The sequence below is a fragment of the Coptis chinensis genome, chromosome 9, assembly GCF_015680905.1.
Source record: "Coptis chinensis isolate HL-2020 chromosome 9, ASM1568090v1, whole genome shotgun sequence".
In the NCBI taxonomy this organism is placed as follows: domain Eukaryota; kingdom Viridiplantae; phylum Streptophyta; class Magnoliopsida; order Ranunculales; family Ranunculaceae; genus Coptis; species Coptis chinensis.
Window position 1 is genome coordinate 60,524,297 of NC_141464.1, and position 14,799 is coordinate 60,539,095.

Genomic DNA, 14,799 nt, shown 5'->3' on the forward strand with positions numbered 1-14,799 from the left:
TGAAATGGGTTGTTTAAATGTTTTGTTGTTTGGTTTTGTGGGGTTTTAGTTGAAGATAGAAACCGAAAGTGGTTTTCGGTGTGGTTGATCTGTTGTTTGAATGATGGTGAAGGCGATCACAATGGAATGCGTTAATGGCGTGGGATGAGGTTTTCTTCACTATAACGAATCTATGATTTGTTGATATGGGTAGCTAGGGTTTTCTCCCTGAACCAAACCGCTGGTTTGTTTTACTTGATGGGTGGCGGTGGTGGCTACATCGGTGGTGGAGGGTTGATGGAGAGTTTATGAAGAAGGAGATGAGCGATGACCACGATTTGGGCTTGGGCCAAATCGTGGTGGCTATATGTTTTTTTGTTTTTTTATTTTTTAGACTATGGGCTTTTGTCTTTTTGTCTTTGGGCTTTTGGGTTTTGGATTTTAGGCTAGGTTGACCAATATTGACTGTTGACCAGAGTTATTTGTTGATTTTGACCAGAGTTATTTGTTGACTTTGACCGGGGTTGACTTTGACCATTGACCGAAAATTTGACTTTTCCTAAAATTATGATTGGTCTATTAGAATAAATCTAGGACTATTAGCATGTTTGATTTAGGCTAGGACCTTTATAAATATACTTGTATGCGTGTATTTCTTGCTTGGTGATTTTTCAGTCTTTTCGCGATACACAAACGTTATGACACTTATACATTCATGAAATTAATAACGCGTAAACCAAAATTAATTGAATCAAGATATTCCTACGTTCTCCGAAATAATCTATGCAATAAAATACAATAATGTGTAAACAAAACTTACCGCACCCTTTTTGAACTCTCCACCTCAAGTTTTAGAATTGAGTTTATGGTGATGAAGTCATATGTAGGTGGGCATTTATTGAATGTGCCATAAATGGCCCGTTAGTGTTATATAAGGGTATTCATTGAATGTGCCATGAATGACCCTATTCATTGAATGTGCCATGAATGACCAAATTGTAGTTAATTGCCCTAAAAGAGGAACTAAGGTATTTAGCCTTCGGGTTAGTTGTATTCCTTGAATGTACGGGAATGTAGGATTAGGTATTCCTTGAATGTGGCAGGAATGACCCAGGGCATTCATTGAATGTGCCATGAATGGCCCGTTAGTGATATGATAGGTATTCCTTGAATGTGGCGGGAATGACCTAAGGTATTCATTGAATGTGCCATGAATGACCTGAGTTTTTGTGCCCAAAGAGGCTATGAAATATGTGTATGAAAGCCCGAGATGGCTATGATATTGTGGTATTCGGTTGGGAGAGGCACACACAGAATGTGTGATTTGGCAAATGTGTGGAGTGCAAATCGTGGAGTAGGTACTAAAGGGTGGGTGTATAAGATAAAGTAATTGATTAATTGATAAGAGAAATGGATTTGTTTATCTGGCGTGCTTGGGTTTACCTTTGAATACATATAGAATATCTACATCTATTATATATACAAGTTCTAACTTTCTTTTTGCGGGAGGGTAGGACTTAATAATATTTTGTCTTGAGGGGCCGGTCTTACCCTTATCTGTGGCCGGACATCGGTAAGTGTAATTCAATTATTTAGATATTAAAAGGAGTTATTAGAATGAGTTAATAAAATGGAGGTTAATAATATGGAAGTTTTGCTTGGGAAGAAACTATGCCGTTTGAGATGACCGGAACTACACATTCCAAGTTGAGAATGGTTAGGTTATGATAGATTTAAAGTGTTAGTGGGATAAGTAAGAATTTGAAATGTTTATATGTGTTTAGTCTACTCATACCAAAGAAATTCAATTTGATGACCCATGTTTGCTTTGTTTTGGCAACGTGGGTGTGTTCTTGGGAACATAGGTGGAAAGGCGATGGAACCGCGGTGTGTGATTAGGATTAGTGCACCGGGCGGTCCGTTAGTTTTCTTTTAGGTTTGATTTTCTTGGTTGGAAGAATGTAATAACGTGGTTTACTTTTTCATGGCATAAGGACATGGTAGTGATGAATTTTATTTGGAGAGTTTGTTTTGATGTTTTATTTGGAAGGATGTTATCTTAATAAAGAGATTATGGATAATTGTTGGGATTATTGTTATTTAAGTTGTTTCTTTTATGACATGGATATTAGGGTTTGTATGTGTAGTATTCTCCGTCATAGTGCGGGTTTTAAACAAGTGAACCTAGTGATGTTTGAGATAATTATATTTCAAATATTCACTTTGTTATTGTTTAGAAATTAGGTCGTGACATTTTGGTATCAGAGCTTAGGTTAGCTTAGTGTTGGAAAGTCTAAGTGATCCTCGGATGTGGAATGTGGGTTATAGTGTTGAGAGTTTTGGATATATGTGAATATTAATGGGAGTTTTGTTTGAACTGTAGATCATGGTTGAGACCACGACATGGTAATACTACAATGGACTGCGGTGAACACTCCATCTGATGATGTCGAGAATCAGATTGAATCGGTTGTTGCGAGGCTATCTTGAGAATAACCATCCAGTTCAAGGAGATCCTTTTGCTAAAAGCCTTGATAAGGAGTTTGGTACTCTTGGTGGGCGCAGCGATTTCTTGGTGTTGGGAAATCACGATTGCAGTGAGTCTTGGATTCAAAGTTGTGAAAATGTCTTTGAAGCGTATCACGGCTCTTGAGGTTGAGCGAGGAGTTGGCGACTCACCAACTTGATGACGCTAGGTTTTGGTGGCGACTCTCACCCCTAGTCCGGACACTAGAACTTTGACTTGGGAAGACTTCAAGGTTAGATTTGAGAGTAAGTTCATTCCCCGAGGCGATAAAAAAGCGGTTAGCTCAACAGTTCTCGAGTTGACTTCAAGGCGGGAAATCTGTGGATCGGGTATGTGACCAAGTTTAATGAGTTATCGAGGTTTGCTCCCTATCTTGTGGATCTTGACAAGAAGAAAAACCAAAAGTTCATCGTGGGTTAGAGAGTCACTTGTCCGGCAAGTTGATTCCTTTTGATGGGGACACTTTTGATCGTGTGTTGGACTTGGCCTTGAGATATGAGGAGGCGAGAATGCAGCCCCAAGAGAGTCGAGGGGGAAGAGGAAGTTTGGTGAGATACCAGTTGTTGGTCCTAGGCCTTTTGAGAGCAGGCAGCCGAATCGGTTTAGGCCTTATGATGTACCTCAGAGGGTTCCGTTTCAGAGACCACCATCCCAGGGGTTTCAGGGAGGATTTCATCAGCAGGGTGTATTCCGACCCCCGGGAGGATTTCATCGGCGGGGGGTGGTTATAGGCCACCGGGCGGTGGAGGCTTTAGACCTCGGGGGAATCGATGGCGAGCGGGGTCCCGGCTTGGGTCGAGCTCCCGCTCTTCCGTATCGACCAGCAGCATTACTTTTACCTGCACCGGCCCACCATCTTTAGAGCCATAGTTCTGTTGAAAGGGCTTCTTTGGGAGTGTAGCGGTGGGGCATTTATCTCGTTATTGCCCTACCAAGCGGGGGTAATCAATGAGAAACGAGCACCGGCACCGACTCGCTCGTGCTAGAGCCTATGCACCTATGCGGGACACAGGAATGTTGAAGGTACCTTTAGTTCATCTCAGTTTACATTCAGAGTTTTGTTTGATCCGGGTGCTTCACATTCATTTATATCTCGTCAGTATGTTGAGAAAGGAAGTTTTAAAACTACCCTTTTACCTAAGCCCTTGTGTGTTGAGACACCGTTAGGAGGTTCTGTTACCTTATATGACGAGTGCAAAGGTTTTAAGTTGTGTTTCTTAGACCGTATCTTTATGGTAGACTTGATCGTGTTGGGGTTTGAGGGTTTCCATTTCATACTTGGTATGGACTGGTTGACACGTTATCATGTTACCTTGGATTGTGCGAGGAGGGAGGTTATAGTGAATACACCTGGCATGCCGAGGTTGATTCACACCTGTGTTAGTAAGGAGGACTCAGTGATGTCTAGCTTCCTGTGCTCTATAGAGATACCCACGAGGGATATCAGTGATGTGGAAGTAGTGAGAGACTTCGAGGATGTTTTTCAGGAGATTCCAGGGTTGCCACCCAAGAGGGAGGTGGAGTTTCGTATAGACTTGTTACCGGGGACTGCACCAGTTTCAAAGTCGACTTACAGAGGTTGGCACCTAAGCTATTGGACCTAAATGAAAGTGCAAGTCGAGGAATTACTCAAGAAAGGGTAAGAGTTTAATGTTTAGTGATTTTGTTTTTTGGCTTAACCATATCTTTTTGAGTATGTGGGTTTGAATCTTTTAAGGTGTGTATGACCCGGTTCATACGACCGAAGCAACTCACCATGGGTGCGCCTGCTATTTTTGTTTCCAAGAAGGATGGTACTTTGAGGATGTGTATTGACTTCAGGGATTTGAACCAGGTAACTATAAAAAATAAGTATCCGCTTCCTAGGATTGATGACTTGTTGGATCAGTTGAAAGGGGCTAAGATATTTTCAAAGTTTGATTTAAGGACTGGTTATTATCAGATGGGAGTTGAAGAGAAGAGTATTCCTTTGACTGCATTTAGAACTCGGTATGGGTTGTATGAGTTTTCTGTGATGCCTTTTGGGTTGATGAATGCACCTGCATTCTTTATGGACCTGATGAATCGTATATTCAGGCCCTATTTGGATAAATTTGTGATTGTTTTCATTGATGATATTTTAGTTTATTCACAAAACACAGAAGAACATAAGATGCATTTGAAGACAGTGATGCAGACGTTTCGGAAACATAAGTTGTATGCTAAGTTTAGCAAGTGCCATTTTTGGGAAGAAGAAATTCGTTTCTTGGGACATGTGGTATCTAGTGAAGGGATTGCTGTAGACCACGAAAAGGTTCTTTGCGAGTGAAAGAATGGAAACAACCAACCAATCGTCTACGAGATTAGAAGTTTCTTGGGGTTAAATTGGATATTATCGGAGATTTATTGAGAAGTTCTCACTTATTGCAGCTCCGCTCACCAAGTTAACTAGGAAAGATGTGAAGTTTATGTGGACTAATGATTGTGAGAAAGCTTTCCTAGAATTGAAACAGAGGTTGACTACAGCTCCAATTCTAGTAATCCCGACTAGAGGTGGAAAGCTAGTGGTTTTTACAGATGCTAGTGGAACTGGTTTAGGTTGCGTGTTAATGCAAGACCAGAAGGTGGTGTCGTATGCTTCACGACAGTTGAAGATACATGAGAGACGTTATCCTACTCATGACACGGAGTTAGCGGCGGTGGTTTTGCTTTGAAAGTGTGGAGACATTATTTATATGGTGAGAAGTTCGAGCTTTACACGAGATCACAAGAGTTTGAAGTATCTTTATTCACAAAAAAGAGTTGAATATGAGACAGCCAGAGATGGATGGAGTTCATAAGTAGTTATGACTTGAGATTCAAGATATCACCCGAGGCAAGGGCAATGTAGTGGCGGATGCACTTAGTCGATTACTTGGTGTGTTTTGACCACTCTTATGGTGCAAGAGTGGAAGAGTTTAGAGACTATAGCAGCTTATGATGTCCGGACTACACCATATCTGAGATGAGGGGTATATATGCAATTTGGAGGTTAGGCGGTGATTTTTCGATAGAGTGATTGCCATGCAACACGAGACCCGATTTCTTTTGAGTCGGTTGGATGATCCGTTATTGATATTTTAGATGATTGTCCGTCGATTAGGCAAGACATTCGATGGAGGATTGAGATTCCATGAGAGATTATGTGTACCAGATGATGTAGAGTTAAGGAAGGAAATATTATATGAAGCTCATCGTTCTCGGTTTACAATTCATCCTGGAGGAACGAAGATGTACCAAGACTTGAAGAGGACCTTTTGGTGGGAAGGAATGAAAAGAGATGTCGGAGAATATATTTCTCAGTGTTTAACTTGTCAGCAGGTTAAGGCAGAGCATCAGAGGCCTTCTGGATTATTGCAACCATTAGAGATACCGATGTGGAAATGGGAGCACATTTCTATGGATTTCATTGATGGCTTGCCTAAGTCTCGGAGAGGTAATGAATCTATTTGGGTTATTGTTGATCGTCTAACGAAATCTGCTCATTTCATCCCTATTGACGTCGCGTAGAAATCTGATAAGTTAGTTTCCTTGTACATTCGGGGAAGTGGTCGGGGTTACATGGGATTCCAGTGAGTATTGTTTGGTCGAGATCCTTTGTTCACTTCGAAGTTTTGGAAGAGTTTTCAGCGTGCTATGGGCACTAGTTTGGCGATGAGTAATCGCTTATCATCCTCGAACAGGATGAATGACGGAGAGGGTGAATCGATATTAGAAGATATGTTACGCTCTTGTGTAATGGATTTTGGTGGAGGATGGGAGGAGCATTTGCCTTTGGTGGAGTTTGCATATAATAACAGTTTCCAGTCGAGCATCGGTATGGCACCCTTTGAGGCTTTGTATGGGCGTCCATGTCGATCACCTGCTTGTTGGGCAGATGTGGGAGACCGAGTGTTGCTTGGGCCTGAGATAGTGAGAGAGACATCTGAGCAGATTAAAGTCATTAGAGAAAGGATTAAAGACAACCGCAGTAGGCGAGAAAAGTTATGCAGATTTGAAGAGGAAACGGGTAGAGTTTTCTCAGAAGCGATTTTGTGTTTTGAAGGTTTCCCCTATGAGAGGAGTTATGAGGTTTGGCATGAAAGGGAAGTTGAGTCCACGATATATTGGACCATATGAGATAGTAGCCTCCATTGGTAGTTTGGCGTATCGTCTTGCTTTGCCGCCTAACTTAGCAATGATTCATGATGTCTTCCATGTGTCTATGCTACAGAAATGTGTGAAAGATCCTACTGAGGTTGTCCAGCCAGCAGAGCTAGAGTTGAACGATGATGTAACTTTTACAGTGAGGCCTATCATGATAGTAGATAGGGATGTGAAACACCTTAGGAGGAGGATTGTAAACTTGGTAAAAGTGCAGTTAGTGAAAGGGAAAATGGCGTGACACAGGAACTTGAAGATAAGATAAGACGGATGCACCCCGAGCTTTTCTCTCGACCGCGCTACCTTGAATCTCGGGGGCCGAGATCCTTTTAAGGTGTGTATATTATAACACCCGTTTTTTATTTGCATTTTCCTATAATAATTTTAATAGTAATATTAATAATAATAATGTAAATAGAATACGTAAATAGGATATCCGGTTGTTTTTGAAAAAAAGCCCGTAAAAGTAGTAGATAGGTTTAAAACCCGGGTTTTTCGAGAGGTTTGAAAAACTAGAAAATAGGGGTTTCTCACGTAGAGTTTTTGAGAAAAACAAAACGAGAGTTTTAGAAAAAAAAAAAAAAAGTGAGAGTTTTCTTGAGAAAAAAAGGGGTTTTGAACGCGGGGAAGATTATCGTTTCATTGACAATGAGAGGCGGCGGGGGTTTCGATTTGAGGAGGCCGTTCGGTTTTAATAGTGAGTAGTCATACTATATTATATTTTTTCAAGTTTTTTTTTAAACACACCATTAAGGTCAGTTTTCTCAAATTTCTTTTTTTTTTCAACTCGTAAATGGTTAGCCACCATTTTGAACCCCGCTATGAAATTAGGGGCGACTTTTGGCCTTTAGTAATTAGTAAATCCGGACTTAAAGGTAAAATGATGGCGTCGCCATCGCCAGCATCAAACCGTTCCTTGTCTTTTTTGTATGGTTTTTATTTGTATTGTTGAATTGTTACTGTGAATGTTATTGATGATGTTTGGTTGTGATAGTGAAGGGTTGGGTATTGAATTGGTGTTTGGGTTGATTGGGTGAGGGGGAAGCCTTGAAACCGCCATTAATGGTGTTCAACCAAGACCCCCAAACCGTCCTGATTTGAAATGGGTTGTTTAAATGTTTTGTTGTTTGGTTTTGTGGGGTTTTAGTTGAAGATAGAAACCGAAAGTGGTTTTGAGGTGTGGTTGGGAGTTGTTTGAATGATGGTGAAGGATCCCACCGCTTTAATGGCGTGGGATGAGGTTTTCTTCACTATAACGAACTATGATTTGTTGATATGGGTAGCTAGGGTTTTCTCCCCTGAACCAAACCGCTGGGTTTGTTTTATTGATGGGTGGCGGTGGTGGCTACATGGGTGGGTGGTGGAGGGGTGATGGAGAGTTTATGAAGAAGGAGATGAGCATGACCACGATTTGGGCTTGGGCCAAATCGTGATGGCTATATGTTTTTGTTTGTTTTTTTTATTTTTAGACTATGGGCTTTTGTCTTTTGTCTTTGGGCTTTTGGGTTTTTGGATTTTAGGCTAGGTTGACCAATATTGACTGTTGACCAGAGTTGACTGTTGATTTTGACCAGAGTTGACTGTTGACTTTGACCAGGGTTGACTTTGACCAGTTGACCCGAAAATTTGACTTTTTCCTAAAATTATGATTCGGTCTATTAGAATAAATCTAGGACTATTAGCATGTTTGATTTAGGCTAGGACCTTTATAAATATACTTGTGTACGTGTATTTACTGCTTGGTGATTTTTCAGTCTTTTGCGATACACAACGTTATGACACTTATACATTCATGAAATTAATAACGCGTAAACCAAAATTAATTGAATCAAGATATTCCTACGTTCTCTGAAATAATCTATGCAATAAAATACAATAATGTGTAAACAAAACTTACCGCACCCTTTTTGAACTCTCCACGCCTCAAGTTTTAGAATTGAGTTTATGACTGATGAAGTCATATGTAGGTGGGCATTTATTGAATGTGCCATAAATGGCCCGTTAGTGTTATATAAGGGTATTCATTGAATGTGCCATGAATGACCCGGGTATTCATTGAATGTGCCATGAATGACCAAATTGTAGTTGTTTGGCCCTAAAGAGGAACTAAGGTATTTAAGCCTTCTTGGGTTAGTTGTATTCCTTGAATGTATGCGGAATGTAGGATTAGGTATTCCTTGAATGTGGCAGGAATGACCCAGGGCATTCATTGAATGTGCCATGAATGGCCCGTTAGTGATATGATAGGTATTCCTTGAATGTGGCGGGAATGACCTAAGGTATTCATTGAATGTGCCATGAATGACCTGAGTTTTGTGCCCAAAGAGGCTGTGAAATATGTGTATGAAAGCCCAGAGATGGCTATGATATTGTGGTATTCGGTGGGAGAGAGGCACACAGGAATGTGTGATTTGGCAAATGTGTGGAGTGCAAATCGTGGAGTAGGTACTAAAGGGTGGGTGTATAAGATAAAGTAATTGATTAATTGATAAGAGAAATGGATTTGTTTATACGAGCGTGCTTGGGTTTACCTTTGAATACATATAGAATATCTACATCTATTATATATACAAGTTCTAACTTTCTTTTGCAGGAGGGTAGGACTTAATAATATTTTGTGCAGGGACGCGGTCTTACCCTTATACAGCGGCGGACATCGGTAAGTGTAATTCAATTATTTAGATATTAAAAGGAGTTATTAGAATGAGTTAATAAAATGGAGGTTAATAATATGGAAGTTTTGCTTGGGAAGAAACTATGCCGTTTGAGATGACTAAACTACACCTCAAAGTTTGAGAATGGTTAGGTTATGATAGATTTAAAGTGTTAGTGGGATAAGTAAGAATTTGAAATGTTTATATGTGTTTAGTCTACTCATACCAGAAAATTCAATTTGCTGACCCATGTTTGCTTTGTTTTTGGCAACGTGGGTATGTTCTTGGGAACATAGGTGGAAGGCGATGGAACCGCGTGTGATTGGATTGGGATTAGCACAGGCGGGTCCGTTAGTTTTCTTTTAGGTTTGATTTTCTTGGTTGGAAGAATGTAATAACGTAGTTTACTTTTTTCATGGCATAAGGACATGGTAGTGATGAATTTTATTTGGAGAGTTTGTTTTGATGTTTTATTTGGAAGGATGTTATCTTAATAAAGAGATTGCGGATAATTGTTGGGATTATTGTTATTTAAGTTGTTTCTTTTATGACATGGATATTAGGGTTTGTATGTGTAGTATTCTCCGTCATAGTCTGGGTTTTTAAACAAGTGAACCTAGTGATGTTTGAGATAATTATATTTCAAATATTCACTTTGTTATTGTTTAGAAATTCGGGCTGTGACACTGCCATGGTTCATCACTATTCTGTGAGTTATCCTCGTCATCAACCTGCTCCTAAGACATCCATGCAGGCTTATACTTTTTCTTTGCTATCTTCTGCCATGGTTCTTTACCATCCTCGGCATTTTCATCATCATCTTTCACCATTAACCGATCTTAGCATTTGCCTCATTCAATAATTTGAGCTGTTTCCCTCATCATCATCATCTGAGGTCAAATTAACCGATCTTAGCGGTGAATTTGCCTCATTCAATAATTTGAGCTGTTTCCCTCTCCAAGTAGTGGAAGAAGAATTGAACTCACCCATTCTCATCGCGTTGAAGAGGAATCGAGCTCTAAACCTCCACTCTTCATAGTCCTCGCAATGGGAGAATAGGAATCAGCTGCTTGACTATTCTCTTGCGGCACAATTGTATTTTCAGCCATAGTAACTCTGAGTGGAGGTGCAATGTAGTGTGTAAGACTACACAGAGTTGGAGAAACAAAATTTTCAACAACTAGAGAGCGGTTAGTAGTCAGAACCTCCGCTTGCGGTGAATTCAAAGGTTGCATTGATTGCATTTCCACGCTTAGTGGAAGCAATGCAACAACATCGAAATTATATGTTACGCTACCCCTGAACTTGTGGTATTGCATCAACGTGATCAATTCCATCTTCTTGTGTTTGTGCATCCTCCTCGGTTGCTTGTCAGCTCAACTACACTATCCACGGTGCCCACATCAATTGGAACCACCTCGGTTGTTGTTGTAGTAGGCATCTCAATCGGAACCTGTACCCATCCTCTCAACCGAGACATTGTTCGTTGGTTCGATCGGACATTTTGTTTTGTTTCTATTCCTCTTATTTTTCTTCTGTTTTTGCACATCCACAGCTTGTTTCTCAGCCACTATTGCTTCTTCGCGTCTAAATCCTTTTTGCAGTGCCTTGCACTATGCAACAAGGTGCCCAACAGATTTGCAATGACCACAATACTTTGGGAGTTTTTCAACTTCGACTTCTTGAAGGAAAGATGTATGTTCATCCTCTTCAACAAGTATCTGGTTTGGTATCGGTTTCGCAAGATCTACTTCAACCAATACTGAAGCAAAAAAACCATAGTCTCTTTGCATAGTATGTTTGTCAACACCAACAGGAGAGCCAAGTCCTCTACCCATTGACATCAAGATTTCATAATCCCAATATTGTTGTCCAAGTTTTGGAAACTTAATCCAAACTAAAGCACTAGATTTTATCCGACGCGTCGGGGTCCAAATCAAAGGCCCATTTTGTTAATCGAAGAGTTTGATCTTTGAATTTCCATGGTCCGCCACACCATATCTTCCTCCAGTCATCCTCGCAAGTTAGCCGAATCATGAAAAATCCTTTACCAAGAGGAATGATCTTCCAATCTCCCTTTGGGCTTCCAAGTTTCCATTGCAATTCTACGAACTTCTTCCACATTGAGCTTTCTGAAGTCTAGTCTACCAACAAGGCTGTACTTACAGTAAAGCTTTCCAAAAACACTTGGAAGTTATGTTAATAATCCCTATACTGATGAAAACAACACAACGCTTTGACAACTAAACCTACAAAGAACAAAATGCGGACTATATATTCAGAGTTTAGTCTTGAGTAGTACGTCACCAAGCCAACAAAGCTGTAATCCTAGACTCCTAGAGGAAATGCTAGAGTGATTGCGTGCAGCGCGCTACAATTTTTAAGCATACCAAAATTAGTGGGAAACAACCTCCCATGCAATATAAATCGTGTCTTTGTCTATAAATAATATAAACATGGTTTTGTTCAAAGAAAAAAAATCTCCCATCCAAATATTGTGAATTTTCTTTCTTCTTTCACAAACAATGTTCAATAGAGAAAATATGTGGTAGAAACATCATGTGAATTGAAGCAAACTACAACTTCAGTAATTTATAACATGCGTATTACTTATATATATTTCTTTAGTTTTCTAAATTAAAAATATTTTTCAGATAGAAATTTTTAAGAACTAATACTCGAGCAGTAAGAAAAAATGATTCACTGTGAATATTTTTATCCCTCATTCCTTAAGAAGTTTTTAAACTACCCAATGAGAACAAAATATATCTATTCTACGTTGCGCGGAGTGGGCCAAAAGACAATATATTTTTTCGGAGTCCTTCCATCTAAAATTACAAAAAATATTGAAGAGCTTGTAAAGGCTATATATATATTATATGTTCTGTCCTTATTTGAGTATCATACTAATAATTGGTATGGGGAAAACGTTTAAGATTTTTGTTAAAAATTTGGCAAAACAAACGAATTGTATTTTATAAAACTTTTTTATATTTGACTTTGTCTTGCATTTTAATGCTCCCGCCAATTATCCAACTGTTTCCTACGCGTTCATGGGATATGGACATATTAATGCAAGGAGTTAGGAGTCAACTAATTAAGGGCAGTGATTCAAGACTTCGAGTGGGCTGTGCGTATAAAACCAGAAGATCAGGAGAAGAATGTCAAGAAAGAAACATTGGGGCATCACTAACTTGTGCTTGTAAGTGAGTTGAGTCATGGGTGTCTCTCAGAAATGTGTTTCTTTGTTGCTTCTTTTAAGCATTGCCTTGCAATTGAGTGTACTTACTCTTGGAGACGAAATAGTGGATGGGGAAAGGTTTGGTGGTGGACGAGATGACGATGGGTGCCGTTTTGGAGGTAGACGATGTGGTGGAGGTTTTCGAGGTGGGCCTGGTGGCGGTGTTGGAGGAGGAGGAGGTTTTGGGGGTGGAGGAGGAGGTGGCATTGGTGGGGGTTCTGGAAGAGGTGGAGGTTTTGGAGCTGGGGGGCGGTGTAGGAGGTGGTCCTGGGGTAGGCATTGGAGGAGGTGGTGGTGCAGGCGGCGGCGGTGGGGGAGGCATTGGAGGTGGGTCTGGACATGGTGGAGGTTTTGGAGCTGGTGGTGGTGTAGGTGCTGGTGGAGGACTAGGAGGAGGTGGTGGTGCTGGAGGTGGCGGAGGAGGTGGCATTGGAGGTGGCTCTGGACAGGGTGGAGGTTTCGGAGCTGGTGGTGGTTTAGGAGGTGGCGCTGGTGGTGGTGGTGGACTAGGAGGAGGTGGAGGAGGAGGCAGCAGTGGTGGTGGTGGCATTGGAGGTGGATCTGGTCAAGGCGGAGGTTTCGGAGCTGGTGGCGGTGTGGGAGGAGCTGGTGGAGGCCTTGGAGGAGGAGGTGGTGGTGGAGGAGGCAGCGGAGGTGGTGGTGGTATTGGAGGTGGCTCTGGACAAGGTGGAGGTTTTGGAGCCGGTGGCGGTGTGGGAGGTGGAGCTGGTGGAGGCCTTGGAGGAGGAGGTGGTGGTGGAGGAGGCAGCGGAGGTGGTGGTGGTATTGGAGGTGGCTCTGGACATGGTGGAGGTTTTGGAGCCGGTGGCGGTGTGGGAGGTGGAGCTGGTGGAGGCCTTGGAGGAGGAGGTGGTGGTGGAGGAGGCAGCGGCAGCGGTGGTGGTATTGGAGGAGGATCTGGTCAAGGTGGAGGATTTGGTGCAGGTGGTGGTGTAGGAGCTGGGGGTGTGGGAGGAGGAGGAGGTGGTGGTGGGGGTGGAGGTTTTGGAATCGGCATTGGAATTGGTGTTGGAGTTGGAGTGGGAGCTGGTGCAGGTAAAGGTGTTGGTGTTGGATCTGGTGTAGGAGCCGGTGGTGGTGGACGGTAATTCTGTTGTGTACTGCCCTCCCTACCTGAATGACTGCTTCCGTTTTTTTCAATTGATTGAGTAAAACTACGAGTGCGATCAAACTGTAATTTGTACCTACATTACTAGCACAATCTCTAAGATTATGGGTGAGATCAAGTGTAATTTACTTACGTGCATTCTGTTACATGGTAATAGCATATTGTAAGCAATCAAGCAGTTCAATTGTAATGAAATTAAACAGTTTACCATCACCAATTAACTGTTGATAGTTTTGATACAATCTTACAATGGAACTTGATAGTTCTGAGTGCGCTTATTAGTGAGTGAGTACTAATGATATCCCTTGTTAGTGTTGGGGACTTGGGGGTAAACCTCTGTATTCAGCTGCAATGTATTTAGCTGGATCTTGACATTTACGCATAATTAAACAAACTTTACGCATGCAAGTAAAAAGAATTACCAGGTAATTATGGTGCATAATAAAACCAAATCACCTAACTGACCTAATTCTCACCTAATTAAGATTGATTAATGAACTTAAGAATTAAGATGCAATAATGCAAATGAAATGAATGAATTTGAAGCTGCTCCATGCCTCCATGCAGTTGAATCATGTAGTCCTGATGTTTTAAACTTTTAAGTCCTCTACTCTGACGAATTAGGGTAGCTAAGATATTAGTGGCAGAGAAGTGCAAGTAGCCCGATGTCTCAAGTCTCTAACTCTCACACTGAGTTGCAACACACTTTTTGAACGAGTCAAAAATTTCAAATGAGTTGTGATGAATGGTGTTCATTGTAGAGAGATCATCTGAGGATTCATGTAGGCTGTAGGACATCTTTTAAAATGGAAAACTGGAAATATATACATGAAGATATTAGAGGGAAGTCTATTGGACCTTATTCATTCCCCATCAATTAGTTCATAGCATAGCATTTCTACATTCTTGGCAAGAAGTTAAAAACTGGTTGTTTTTAGTGAAGTGGGTACGTCTTTGTCAACCCTGTACTTCATTGTACTCTACGCGGGAACCCACATAGAAAACGCGCCAAAAAAATTTAACTTGGCGGGAAAAACCATCCAACTGATCCAAGTGCTCCTACTTTACTATTTATTGAATGAAACACCAAAACAATCCAACTACACCA